At 38.5% G+C, this 13,550-nt stretch overlaps 1 protein-coding gene and 1 non-coding gene across 5 annotated transcripts in view; one reads left to right on the forward strand and one right to left on the reverse strand.

Annotated features, from left to right (window-relative positions):
• Nucleotides 1-13,550, forward strand: part of ZC3H12B (zinc finger CCCH-type containing 12B) — a 479,271-nt gene that overhangs the window by 168,079 nt on the left and 297,642 nt on the right. The gene's annotated exons all lie outside the window — the stretch shown is intronic.
• LOC135271056 (U6 spliceosomal RNA) lies at nt 673-780 on the reverse strand. Its single transcript, XR_010339194.1, has one exon. It is a non-coding gene; the product is annotated as a U6 spliceosomal RNA (small nuclear RNA).

Raw genomic sequence — 13,550 nt, forward strand, 5'->3', positions numbered from 1 at the left:
TTTATTTTTTTTCTTGCCTGATTGCTCTGACTAGAACTTCCAATACTATGTTGAATAGGAGTGGTGAGAGAGGGCATCCTTTTGTAGTGCCAGTTTTCAATGGGAATGCTTCCAGTTTTTGCCCATTCAGTATGATGTTGGCTGTGGGTTTCTCCTAAATAGCTTACATTATTTTGAGCTACGTTCCACTGATAACTAATTTCTTGAAGGGTTTTAGAATAAAGGGCTATGGAATTTTGTTGAAGGCCTTCTCTGCATCTATTGAGATGATGATGTGGTTTTTGTCTTTGGTTCTATTTATCTGATGGATTATGTTTATAGATTTGCATATGTTGAACCAGCTTTGCATCCCCGGGATGAAGCCTACTTGATGGTGATGGAGAAGCTTTTTTGATGTGTTGTTGCATTCAGTTTGCCAGTATTTTACTAAATATTTTTGCATAAATGTTCATCATGGATATTGGCCTGAAGTTTTCTTTTTTATTTGTGTCTCTGCCAGGTTTTGGTATCAGGATGATTTTGGTCTCATAAAATGAGTTAGGATGTGTTCCCTCTTATTGTATTGTTTGGAATAGTTTCAGAAGGAATGGTACCAGTTCCTCTTTGTATGTCTGGTAGAATTTGGCTGTGAACCCGTCTGGGCTTGGACTTTTTTTGATTGATAGGCTATTAAAAAATATGGAACGCTTCACGAGTTTGCATCTCATCCTTGTGCAGGGGCCATGCTAATCTTCTCTGTATTGTTCTAATTTTTAGTATGTATGCTGCTGAGGTGAGCACAAAAACTGTATTTTCTACCCTCTTCAGTGCCTTTTTCAGGAATATGAAGCTAAAAACAGGTATTGCATTTGTTCATCTGATTTTTGGTTCTCATAAAGGTGCTTTTCTGTGTGGATACTTGTTCAGTTTTGTGTTCCTGTTGAGAAGCTGATCGGTGAATGCTTCTATTCAGCCATCTAGCTCTGCCTCTTCCATCTGAATTATTTTATTCTTAAATGGGTAAATTAGAGGTTTGGAGAGAGGGAGTTTAGATTTAACTAGAATTATATGCTTTATTTTTTGCTTTTTCTACAAAGCCTGTCATTTTTTAAAATTATAGTATTAGGAATGATTAGTGTCTATTATATAACAATCATAATTATTGACTGAAAGATCACATTTTCATTCTTCCTAGACTTTAGCTTAAAATACCTATAGAGACACAACACAAACTCATATCAACAAACTATGGATGTTTTTTTCCCTGGCTTGTAAGCAAAATAAAAATTAAAATGGGTAGGCAACATGTAATTAAGATTTATTTACAAAGTGGTAGCCTTACCTTTTGAGAGATGTTTTCCTAGTTATAAAAGTGACTTGATTTCTAATCTGAAGATACATCAATGTTGACAAAATTTGCTCTTTTTTTTTTTTCTTGGAGACGGAGTTTCGCTCTTGTTACCCAGGCTGGAGTGCAATGGCACGATCTCGGCTCACCACAACCTCCGCCTCCTGGGTTCAGGCAATTCTCCTGCCTCAGCCTCCTGAGTAGCTGGGATTACAGGCATGTACCACCATGCCCAGCTAAGTTTTTGTATTTTTAGTAGAGACAGGGTTTCACCATGTTGACCAGGATGGTCTTGATCTCTTGACCTCGTGATCCACCCGCCTCAGCCTCCCAAAGTGCTGGGATTACAGGCATGAGCCACCGCACTCAGCAACAAAATTAGCTCTTTAAAAAACCTCACGTATTTTGGAAATAACTCTTTCTTCTTTATTTCTGAATTGTGTTTCCCTGGATTTTCTGTATATTTGAATTTGAGAAAATGTCGGTGACCTGTTATCTGCTGCTCATTTCCTACTCCTTTTTTCTGCAGCTTTCATATGCAAGCTTTTGGGAAGGTGCAGAATATTATTTTTAAGGAAATCTAGTGTTAGTATTTCACAGTTGTTATTCAAAACTACTATTCTTCCAGTCTTGTAACTGCAGTAATCCATTATCTGCCTAGCTTAATTGCAGAATAACTTGTTACATGTAAATATATGTATTGTAGAAATGATAGATTTTCACTTTATGGGAAAACATATTTCCAGTTTTGATGCATACTTATAGAATCTTTTATTTCACAATAGAAAATACCAAATGTATTTTGACTTTTTTTAGTGTTCAGCAGGATTATCATTAGCATTCTTTATCTCTATTTTGAAGTTTCTCCCTTCTTTCATGGTTGTCACTTATCACCATTATTAGATTCAATTCTAGTTCGTTTAGCTAAATCTAGCACTTGCCAGCAAAAGAAGTAACCACAATTTTAAAGAGTTGTATGTTAATAAAAGTTAACAGACTTGAATGACAGTCAAAGGGCACCTTGGTACACAACATAAATAGAATTAAAACAAAAATCTCGTGATCATCTCAATACATGCAAGGAAAGGCATTTGGCTAAATTCAGCATCCCTTATTATTAAAACCCTCAGCAAAATCAGCTAGAATTGACATACCTTAATGTAATAAAAGCCATATATGATAAATCCACAGCCAACATACTACTGAATGGGAAAAGTTGAAAGCATTCCCTTCTGAAAACTGGAACAAGACAGGATGCCTACTCTCACCACTTTTCTTTGGCATAGTACTGGAAGTTCTAGCCAGAGCAAGTGAAAGTAATAAAGGGCATCCAAATTGGTAAGGAGGAAATCAAACTGTCACTGTTCACTGGTAATATAATCATATAGCTAGAAAACCCTAAAGACCCATCCAAAAAGCTCCTAGAACTGGTAAATGAATTCAACAAAGTCTCTGCATACGAAATTAATGTACACAAATCAGTAGCTCTGCTCTGCACCAACAGTGACCAAGCTGAGAATCAAGTCAACAACTCAACCACTTTCACAATAGCTGCAAAAAAAAGTAAAATACTTAGAAATATACCTAACCAAGTGCATGAAAGACCTCTACAGGAAAAACTACAAAACACTGCTGAAAGAAATCATAGATGACACAAACAAATGGAAACACATCCCATGCTCATGGATGGCTAGAATCAATATTGAGAAAATAACCATACTGCCAAAGCAGTCTATAAATTAAATGCAGTTTGAATAAAAATAAGTTATTCTTCACAGAACTAGAAAGTAATCATTATAAAACTCATATGGAACCAAAAAAGAGCACACATAGCCAAAACAAGACTAAGCAAAAAGAACAAATCTGGAGGCATCATATTACCTGACTTCAAATTATAGTATAAGGCCACAGTCACCAAAACAGTGTAGTACTTGCATAAAAACAGGCATGTAAATCAATGGAACAGATTAGAGAACCCAGAAATAAAGCCAAATACTACAGCCAACTAATCTTTGACAAAGCAAACAAAAACATAAAGTAGGGAAAGGACACCCTATTCAACAAATGGTAATTGGATAATTGGCAAGCAACATGTAGAAGAATAAAACTGGATCCTAATCTCTCACCTTATACAAAAATCAACTCAAGATGGATTAAGAATTTAATTGTAAGACCTGAAACTATGAAGATTCTAAAAGCTAACATCAGAAAATATCCTTCTAGACATTTTGCTTAGGCAAAGACTTAATGACCAAGAACCCAAAAGCAAATACAACAAAAACAAAGATAAATAGATAGTACTTAATTAGACTAAAATGCTTCTGCACACCCAGGAAGGTGGGAGCTTTATCTATAAGTCCCTGATGGGCTGCTGCCTTTATTCAGAGATGCCTTGCCCTGCGAGGAGGGAGTCTAGTGACAGAGTCTGCCTGCAGAAGCCTTGCTAAGCTACCGTGGGCTCCTTCCTGTTTGAATTTTCTGGTAACTTTTGTTTACACGGGTGAGGCTGAAACTGCCTACTCAAGCCTCACCAATGGCAGATGCCCCTCCCCCCCACAGCTCGAATGTGCCAGGTCAAGCTAAGACTTCTTTTTTGGCTGCAAGAATTTCAAGCCAGTGGTCTTTGCTTACTGCTCTTCATAGGGGTGGGACCAGCCAAGCCAGATCACTTGGCTTTCTGACTTCAGCCCCCTTTTTCAGGGGAGTGAACGATTCTGTCTTGCTGGTGTTCCAAGTGCCACTAGGGTAAGGAAAAATAACTACTGTGGCTAGCTCGGTATCTTCCCAAACGGCCGCCGAATTTTGTGCTGGAAACCCAGGGCCCTTGTGTTGTAGGCATCAGATGGAATCTCCTGGTTTGCGAGTTGTGAAGATCATAGGAAAAGAGCAGTAACTGGGCCAGTGTGCCGGAAACAGTCCCTAATGGCTTCCCTTGGTTAGGAGAGGGAGTGCCCCAGTTTCTTATACTTCCCAGGTGAGGTGGTGACCCACCCTACTTCAGCTCACTTTCCTTGGGCTACACCCACTGTCCAACCAGCCCCAGTGAGAAAGATCAGGTACCTCAGTTGGAAATGTGGAGATCACCTGCATTCTGCATCACTCTCTCAGGGAGCTACATACCAGAGCTGTTCCTATTCGGTCATCTTGCATTTATTCTGCTTTGTTTTTCTGTTTTGTTTTGTTTTTGAGATGGAGTCTCTGTTGCCCAGGCTGGAGTGCAATGACGTGATCTTGACTCACTGCAACCTCTGCCTCCTGGGTTCAAATGATTCTCCTGCCTCAGCCTCCTGGGAAGCTGGGATTACAGGTGCCCGCCACCACACCTGGCTAATTTTTGCATTTTTAGTAGAGACCGGGTTTCACCATGTTGGCCACATTGGTCTCGAATGCCTTACCTCGTGATCTGCCCGTCTCGGCCTCCCAAAGTGCTGCGACTATAGGTGTGAGCGACTCCACCTAGCCATTTTAATATTTTATATTTTGAGTTTTATTTAAATATGGACAATTCAGATGTCATTAAAAATAGCAAAGTAAGGGACTCCAGAGCTTCATTACTCTTCACACACAATCGGTGAGCATGGAAAAAATGTCAAAATCAATACTTGCAAAACTCTTGGATCCAGTGAAAAACTTAAAACAATCAGGGGATGACTTGATAAAGATAGAAGCTGCTGTGTTGTAGTAAAAGAGTGTTGTGGTATTTTAAATAATTCATCTATTATCCCTACAACCAAGATTGGTGGCAACCATAAGAGCAGCCTGTATTCCTGATGCACATTTCTAGTGTCAGAGGGAGCGCTATTAGCTTGCTTTTGTTGCATCCTTTTTGCAGCAGTCCCAGGCTGGGCACATTGCTTGGAAGCTTTTTCTGAATGTGTTGTTTAAAGACATAAGTATTGGCTGCAGCAACCTGGAAAAAAGAACAACAGTTTAGACAAGTAATGGACAGACTGAAAATCTTTTGGAGAAGAATGTAGGAGACACTCGGGGACTAGAGACTTCTAAAACTCTGTGTATACCAGAGAATCAAGAAAACAACATGCATGCACAAAATTGAACACTTTCTCACAAAAGGCCTGAGAAGACCATAGTGTTTGAGACCCCTGGCTAGCTTTTGGTCTCTGCACAAGCAGGAAATAAAAGGTAAGAAACAACTGTAAATGGCCAAGCTCAGTATTGGAAAAATGCACACATAAACGGTCAAGGAGTAAAGACTATAAACCAATATTTTTTATTGGTTTTTGAAGTGGGTTTTTTTGCACCAAACATATAAGGAAACGTTGTAAAAACACTAGGTGATCCCTAAGCTAATGGAACACATACTACAGTGGCACCACACAACAAAGAATACAGACTTTGCAAAAATAATTTTGATAAAACACTAAATAAGTAAACAAAGGCAACCTATATGAAACAGCAACAACAAACCCTTGGGTGGGGGACTATGGTCTGATTTGCAGAGTTCTTACATTACAATACTCAAAATTATTACAAAAACTTATAACAAATGTAAGGAAAGAAGAATCTGTGCCCCGTTTGAAGGGGAAAATATTAATGGAAACCACCTTCGAGGAAGCCAAAGCATTGGAAATATTAGACAAATACTTTAAATCAACTGTTTTATTATTTTTTAATTAATATATTTTCATTTTAATATTTCAAAAAATTTAATTAATATATTTCTATTTCTGGTTCAGATACAAGTGGTTTTTGATTACATGGACAAATTGTATAGTGGTGAAGTCTGTGATTTTAGTTCAGTCCTCACTCAAGTAGTGCACGTTATACCCAATATGTAGTTTTTATTATCTTTTCTTGAGCTCACAACTTGACTTTTGTGGGTGAAGTCTATTTCTTTTTTCAATTCTAAAACCTTTACTGATACACTTTTTTAAACAAACAGTAGTAGTTGTCCTCAATCCTGCTTTGCATCCCATTGCAACCCACTATGGACTTTTCTTGTGGAGAAGATAGTCCTTTATATAACAATTTATTTACATATTTGTTTTTCATATCAAGTTCTTTGAGTCTGAGGATTGTGTCTTTTTCTTTTCTTTTCTCTTCTTTATGTGTGTGTGTGTATATATATATATATATATATATATAAAATTGTATTTTTGATTCTGGGATACATGTGCAGATCATGCAGGATTGTTGCACAGGTACATACAAGGCAATATGGTTTGCTGCCTCCAACCCTCCATCACCTATATCTGCCATTTCTCCCCATGTTATCCTTCCCACACCCTCCCTCCCACTATCCCTCCCGTAGCCCCCCCAACAGACCCCAGTGTGTGATGCTCCCCTCTTTGTGTCCAACTGTTCTCATTTTTCAACACCCACCTATGAGTCAGAACATGCAGTGTTTGATTTTTCTGTTCTTGTGTCAGTTTGCTGATGATGGTTTCCAAGTTCATCCATGTCCCTATAAAGGACATAAACTCATCATTTTTTATGGCTGCATAGTATTCCATGGTGTATATATGACACATTTTCTTTGTCCAGTCTATCATCGATGAGCATTTGGGTTGGTTCCAGGTCTTTGCTATTGTAAACATGGCCGCTATTAACATGTATGTGCATGTGTCTTTATAATAGAATGATTTATAGTCCTTTGAGTATATACCCAGTAATGGGATTGCTCGTTCAAATGGTATTTCTATTTCTAGGTCCTTGAGTAATTGCCACACTGTCTTCCACAATGGTTGAGCTAACTTACACTCCCACCAACAGTGTAAAAGTGTTCCTAATTCTCCACATCCTTTCCAGCATCTGTTGTCTCCAGATTTTTTAATGATGGACATTCTAACTGGCATGAGATGGTATCTCAATGTGGTTTTGTTTTGTATTTCTCTAATGACCAATGATGATGAGCATTTTTTCATATGTTTGTTGGCCTCATATATGTCTTCTTTTGGAAAGTGTCTGTTCATGTCCTTTGCCCACTTTTGGATGGGTTTGTTTGTTTTTTTCTTGTAAATCTGTTTTAGTTCTTTGTAAATTCTGGATATTAGCCCTCTGTCAGATGGGTAGATTGCAAAAATTTTTTCCCATTCTGTTGGTTGCTGGTTCACTCTGATGATTGTTTCTTTTGCTATGCAGAAGCTTTGGAGTTTAATTCTATCCCATTTGTCTATTTTGGCTTTTGTTGCCATTGCTTTTGATGTTTTACTCATGAAATCCTTTTCTATGCCTATGTCCTGAATAGTTTTGCCTAGGTTTTCTTCTAGGGTTTTTATGGTGTTAGTTCTTATGTTTGTAGTAATCTCAGATGGTAATTTGTATTTTTGTGGAATCAGTGGTGAGATCCCCTTTATTATTTTTTATTGCATCTATTTGATTTTTCTCTCTTTGCTTTTTTATTAATCTGGATAGTGGTCTATCTATTTTGTTGATCTTTTCAAAAAAACAGCTCCTGGATATTTTGATTTTTTGAAGGGTTTTTTGTGTCTCTATCTCCTTCATTTCTGCTCTGATCTTAGTTATTTCTTGTCTTCTGCTAGCTTTTGAGTTTTTTTTTATCTTGCTCCTCTAACTCTTTCAATTTTGACAATAGGGTGTCAATTTTGGATCTTTCCTCATTTCTCATGTGGGCATTTATTGCTATAAACGTCCCTCTAGACACTGCTTTAACTGTGTCCCAGAGATTCTGGTACATTGTGTCCTCATCCTCGTTGGTTTCAAAGAACACCTTTATTTCTGCCTTCATTTCATTGTTTATTCTGTCAACATTCAGGATCCAGTTGTTCAGTTTCCATGAAGTTGTGCAGTTCTTAGTTAGTTTCTCAATCCTGAAATCTAATTTGATTGCCCTGTGGTCTGAGAGACTGTTATGATTTCCATTTTTTTGCATTTGCTGAGGAGAGATTTACTTCCAATTATGTGGTCAATTTTAGAGTCAGTGCAATGTGGTGCTGAGAAGAATGTTCTGTGGCTGAGGGGTAGAGAATTTTGTAGATGTCTATTAGGTCTGCTTGTTCCAGATCTGCATTCAAGTTCTGGATATCCTTGTTGATTTTCTGTCTCATTGATCTGTCTAATGTTCACAGTGGAGTGTTAAAGTCTCCCACTATTATTGCGCAGGAGTCTAAGTCTCTGTAGGTCATGAAGAACTTGCTTTATGTATCTGGGTGCTCCTGTATTGGGTGCATATATATTTAGGATAGTTAGCTCTTCTTGCTCTATTGATCCTTTCACCATTATGTATTGTCCTTCTTTGTCTCTTCTGATCTTTGTTGGTTTAAAGTCAATTTTATTTATTTTGTGTCTATATGTGTCTTTGTGTGTGAGATGGGTTTTGACTTTTTACCCAGTTTGCCAGTCTGTGTCTTTTGATTGGGGCATCTAGGCCATTTACATTTAATGTCAATGTTGTTATGTGTGAATTTGATCCTGCCATTTTTTTACTGGTTGTTTTGCCCTTTGGTTGATGCAGTTTCCTCATTGCATCATTGGTCTTTACCATTTGGTTCATTTTTGCAGTGGCTGGTACTAGATGTTTTTTCTGTGATTAGTGCTTTCTTCAGGAGCTCTTGTAGGGCAGGTCTGGTGGTGATGAAATCTCTCAGTAATTGCTTGTCCGTAAAGGATTTTATTTCTCCTTCATTTATGAAGCTTAGTTTGGCTGGATATGAGATTCTGGATTGAAAGTTCTTTTCTTTAAGGATGTTGAATATTGGTCCCCACTCTCTTCTGGCTTGTAGGGTTTCTGCCAAGAGATCTGCTGTGAGTCTGATGCGCTTTCTTTGTGAGTGACCCGATCTTTCTCTCTGGCTGCCCTTAGCATTTTTTCCTTCCTTTCAACCCTGGTGAATCTGATGATTATGTGCCTTGGGGTTGCTCTTCTTCAGGAGTATCTCTGTGGTGTTCTTTGTATTTCCTGTATTTAAATGTTAGCCTGCTTTGCTAGGTTGGGCAAGTTCTCCTGGATAATATTTTGAAGAGTGTTTTCCAGCTTGTATTCATTTTCCCCGTCCTCTTCAGATATACCAATCAAGCATAGATTAGGTCTTTTCACATAATCCCATATTTCTTGGAGGCTTTATTTCTTTTCACTCTTTTTCTTTTTTTTTGCCTTCTCTTTTTATTTCATTGAATTGATCTTCAATCTCTAAAATCCTTTCTTCTGCTTGATCGATTTGACTATTGAAGCTGTGTATGCTTCACGAAGTTCTCGTGCTGTGTTTTTCAGCTCCATCAAGTCGTTTATGTTCATCTCTAGACTGGTTATTATTGTTAGCATTTCATATAATCTTGTTTCAATATTCTTAGTTTCTTTGCATTGGGTTAAAACATGTTCTTTTAGGTCAGAGAAGTTTGTTATTACTCATCTTCTGAGACCTGCTTCTGTGAGCTCGTCAAAATCATTTTCTGACCTGTTTTGTTGCCATGCTGGTGAGTCGCTGTGATCTCTCTGGGGAAGAGAGGTGTTCTGGACTTCGATGTTTTCTTCTTTTTTGTTCTGGTTTCTTCCCATCTTCTCTGAGTGGACATCCTTTCTGTTAAAGTTGGGATTATTTCTCCTGCATGAGGCTTTTGTTTTCTTTTAAACGCAGGTGTCAGTGTGCCACTTGAAACAGTCTGTCCATTTTCTGCCTATGGAGGAGCTGCTGGGCTGCCTTGATCTCAGCCAGGCTGCTGTTTATTCTTCGCCTGGTTTCCATACTTGTGGGGTTAGCCCCGCCTTCCCAATGACAGGCTCTTTCCCTCTGCTGAGCCCGCTGTTCCCAGATGGAGGATGTGTTAACTGCAAAAGTCTCCCTGGAGAGGGACTTTGTTTGCTGGATCTTGTGGGGGAGGGGCCTGTCTTGTCATATCCTCCCCCCCTCCACTTTCGACTCTCCCTTCTGGGGGACGTGCAATTGCTTTTCACAAGCTTTCTTGGTATTACTCCAAATCTCCACCCTGGTCTGTGCTAACAAGGCACCAGTCTCGTCAGGGCTGCTGGCCTGGGCTGTTGCCCAGGTCTGCGACTCCAGGTGGTTCTCAGCAAGGTGACGTTTTCATGGTCTGTGTGCTGCCAAAGTCTTGGAGTGTACTGCCATATCTGGTTCAGAGAACCGAGTAGGTGTTGGCCCCCCGATCCTCTGTGCCTGATACGCTTTCCAGGTGGGGCAGTGCCCCACCTTGCCTCAGCTGGATGACTTTGGGCTGCTTTCACTGCCATTTTTGGGGGTGAATCCTGCTGTTCAACCAGTCCCTCCAAAACAAAACCAGTACCTCGCTCGGAGACACAGATATCGCTCTGGTTCTGTCTCACTCAGTAGCTACACTCCGGAGAAGCTTCCTTTTGGCCATCTTCCTCATTTCTCTGCCATACTTTCTTTATCCACTTATTGGTCATTGAGCACATAGATTGGTTTCATGTCTTTTCAATTATGAACTGTGCTGTAATAAACATATGCATGCAGATATCCTTTGGACATATTGATTTCTTTTCCTTTTAGTAGATATCCTATAGTGGAATTGCTAAATCAAATGTTAGATCTACTTTTAGTTCTTTAATTGTTTTCCATAGAGGTTGTACTAAATTACATTCCCACCAGCAGTGTATCAGCATTCCCTTTTCACCACATACATGACAATATCTACTGCTTTTTGACTTTTTAATAATGACCATTCTTGCAGGAGTAAGATAGTATTTCATTGTGGTTTTAATTTGCATTTTCCTGATGATTAGTGATGTTGAACATTTTTTCATGTCTATAAGCCATTTATGTATCTTTTTTTGAGAAATATCTATTCATATCATTTGCCCACTTTTTGATGGGATTATTATTTTTATTGCTAATTTGAGTTTTTTATAGATGCTAGATATTAGTCCTTTGTCAAATGCATAGTTTGCAAGTATTTTCTCTCATTCTGTGTTGTCTGATGATTATTTCTTTTGTTGTACAGAAGCATTTTAATTTAATTGGGTCCCATTTATTTATTTTGTTTTCATTGCATTTGCTTTTTAAGTTTTAATCATGCATTCTTCATCTGGGTCCAAAAGAGTTTTTCCTAGGTTATCCTCTTGAATTTTTATGGTTTCAGGTCATAGATTTAAGTCTATGGTCCATCTTGAGTTGATTTTTTTGTATAAGGTGAGATATAGAGATCCAGTTTTATTCCCCTACATATGACTCTCCAGTTTATTACATAGAATATCCTTTCTCCAATTTATGTGTTTGTGTGCTTTGTCAAAGATCTGTTGGTTGTAAGCATTTGGCTTTGTTTCTGGGTTCTCTACTTTACTCCACTGGTCTTCCTGTTTACTTTGATATCAATACCATGTTGTTTTTGTAACTGTAGCCTTGTAGTGTAAGTTGAAGTCTGGCAATGTGATGTCTCAAGATTTGTTTGTTTTTCTTGAAATTGCTTTTGCTATCTGGGCTATTCATTGGTCCCATATTAATTTTGTGATTTTTTTTTCTAATTTTGTGGAAAATGATATTGGCATATTAATAAGAATTGCATTGAATCCATACATTGATTTGGGAAGTATGATCATTTTCACAGTATTGATTCATCCAATCCAAGAGCGTGAGATGTGTTTCCATTTGTTTTTGTCATTTTTCATTTTTTTAATCAGTGTTTGCAGCTCTCCTTATAAAGGTTTTTTATACCTTCTTGGTTAAGTATATTCCTAGGTATTTTATTTTATTTCTTTGCAACTGTTGTAAAAGAGACTGTGTTTTTGATTTGATACTCAGTTTGGTCATTGTTGCTACTACTGATGTGCACTGATTTGTATACACTAATTTTGTAACCTGAGACCTTACTGGATTTGTTTATCTAATCTATGAATCTTTTGGAAGAGTCTTTAGGGTTTTGTATTCATAATTATACCATTGGCAAACAGCAATAGTTTGACTTCCTCTTTTCCAATTTGAATGTCTTTTATTTCCTTCTCTTGACTGCTCTGGGTAGGATTACCTCAAAATAATAAAGAGCCATATAAGATAAAATCATAGCTGATATCATACTAAATGGAGAAATATTGAAAGCATTCTCCTGGAGAACTAGAACAAGACAAAGATGCCCACTTTCACCATTCCTGTTCAACATAGCACTAAATCAACTGTTTTAAATGTACACGAACAGCTAAAGGAAGCCATGGACAAAGAAGAAAAGAAAACCAGGAAAATGATATATGACCAAATGAGAGTAACAATGTTAAGGTAAAAGTTATAAAAAGGAGGTGGGTGGAAGTAGAGTAAGATAGCCAAATATAAAACTCCAGTGAGCATCCTCCTTATAGGAACACTTAAGTGAACAACTATCTATACAAGAAAGCACCTTTATAGGAACTAAAAATCAGGTAAGCAATCACAGTAACAGCTTTTAACATTATCTCAAAGAAGGAGGCACTGAGAGGGTAGGAATGACAGTCTTTAATTTCTTACACCACCCCTTCCTCATCCTTTGGGAGTACCTCAGTGGTACAGAGTGGCAATCTATGTGCTTGAAGGAGAGAGAGTGCAGGATGGCATGACTTTGCATTGGAAGACAGTGCTGCCTTTTCATGTCAGGAAGAAAGACCAGGCAGAATTCAACTGTTGCCCAAGGTGGGAGCATTTAGAGCAGCCCTAAGCAGAGGGGAATGGCCTGTCTTATCAGTAAAAGCCTGAGTTTTGGCAAGCACTTCTACTGTGGGCTAAGGTGCTCTGGTGTCCTGCATACACTTGAAGGGCAGTCTAGGCCACAAGAACTGCAATTCTTGACAAGACTTCCTGCTGTGCTTCACTTGAAGCCAGTGGTCATGTAGTGCATGTGACCTAATGTAACATCAGTCAGGGTTGCCAAAGGAGTGCTGTGTCAGTCCTTACCCAACCCGAGACAATGCATCTCGCAGCAACAGGAGACAATACTTCCTCCCACTTGAGGAGAGAAGATGAGAGAGTAAAGAGAACTTTGACTTGCAACTTACATACTAGCTCAGATATTGTAGGATAAGGCAGCAGTAGAGTCCTGGGGCCAGAGGAGTGCATGACAACTCTGAGTGACTAAGACACCATTTATTGGGAGGCAGGATACCACTTCAATTTAGGCACCAGGGAGGCATGACTACTCTCGGTGACCAAAACACTGTTATCTCAGAAGCCAGGGTGCCACTTCAGCTCAGGCAGAAATGCATGACTTCTCTTGGCAGCTAAGACAACATTTCTCCGTGATTACTCATTTTGTTTCAGCTCTGACAAAGTGGATATGGGTGCAGTGAACAACTGGGAGGAATTTGTAG

Source organism: Aotus nancymaae, unplaced genomic scaffold (assembly GCF_030222135.1).
Source record: "Aotus nancymaae isolate 86718 unplaced genomic scaffold, 86718_ANA_hifiasm-v0.15.2.pri h1tg000073l, whole genome shotgun sequence".
NCBI lineage: Eukaryota > Metazoa > Chordata > Mammalia > Primates > Aotidae > Aotus > Aotus nancymaae.